Genomic DNA, 1,605 nt, shown 5'->3' on the forward strand with positions numbered 1-1,605 from the left:
ACTTAGGGTTCAGACAGAGTATTTATTTTTCCCCACATTAATTTCACACATATCTAGTACAATTATGTGTTTTTGTTTTATTAATACAGTTTATACTTTTTTCTTGATATAGCTACCCCGAAAAAAATGGAAGGGAAATGTGACAACGTGCCCCATAGGTGCGGCAAATTGTAACGTGAGGGGCACATTGTAACATGACCATATGACAGCTTAAAATGCTATCTGATCTAATCAAAACATATACAAGACAAACTGAAATATTTTCACAATAAAATACAATTATTAACTTGTTCATATAAAATAATGGCATTTTTTTAATAATTAAAAATAAAATTATTTTTGAGTTTGAAAACGAGCACACCAGAAAACACAGCTACAACATAGTTCAAAACATAATAATAATTAATAATTTCTGAACATTGACTCTCAGCATAAACGAATAGAATAGCATAGTTCTAATAGGGACACATTGTAACGCAGTGTTACAACATGCCGCACCTGCACAACTGGGATTTAAACCCTGCTAGTGTCTTAGTTAGCGAAGCATTGAAGAACCATATCAACTATTAAATAACAAATTGGAGATTAAAGTAATATAAGATTTGTCTAATTGAACATAAACACCAAAATAGAGATGAAAAATTAACATAAGAAATTTACTTTGCTATGGTTAAATAAATGTTCAGTGATATCTTCCAAATATTTCTGAATTTTGGCGCAAATTTTTCTCTATATAGTGTTGATATGGCATTAAGTTAATACATTAAGTTTCGTCATGCTGGCATGTGTGAAAGTATTTAAAACAAGGGTGTTACAACTAGCCCCGTGTTAGTTTGTGCCCCACTCTCCTCTACTCTTATTTCCAGTCCTTCGTCATCCACATTCTCTACAAGATCAACCGTTACACATTGACATGGTGAAGAAAACAATAAACATATTTAATTCAATAATATTACACATTACATTCATATACATGTTATATCAATATTAATAAAGGGTATTATAAATATTAATTAGTAATATTAATTAATTAACAATATTAATTTATATCAAAGCATACTAGTTTATTTTTATCTAAGATTTTAAACTATCAAAACTTATATCAAAGAAATGTAACAATTTGTGTGCAAAAGTGACAGAGTATGCAAAATATATGGAAGCTGTGTGCTGTCAAAATCTGTGTGTGAACGTGTGTGTGAACGTGTGCATGTGCATGCGGAGGAGTGCATTATTTGATGTGAATCAGTGATCTCACTATTAATCCTTCAAACCGGAGTGTTTCTGTTTCAGATCACCAGTCTGTGAGTGTATAAAGGATTTACAATGCATGAGCTCTGCTGTGTGTGTGTGTGTGTGTGTGTGTGTGTAGAGTCCAAATGGGTATATGCTTCATAACACTGTGAATATAATTACACTCAACTCTTCTTCACCTCTTTCTCTTATCCATCATCTTCCTCTCTACTCTGTTCTTTTGTCCTTGTTGCATTTCTCTCTAACATCTTTAGTTACCTTCAGTTCGTTTTGTTTTTAAATCGGTTACTCTTTACTTTGATAGTCCGCTTTAAACATTTTACTATGTAACTTTGCAACTACATATCAACAAAC

This window comes from Rhinichthys klamathensis, unplaced genomic scaffold (assembly GCF_029890125.1).
Source record: "Rhinichthys klamathensis goyatoka isolate OS25496 unplaced genomic scaffold, OSU_Roscu_1.1 h1tg000571l_1, whole genome shotgun sequence".
Taxonomy (NCBI): Eukaryota; Metazoa; Chordata; class Actinopteri; order Cypriniformes; family Leuciscidae; genus Rhinichthys; species Rhinichthys klamathensis.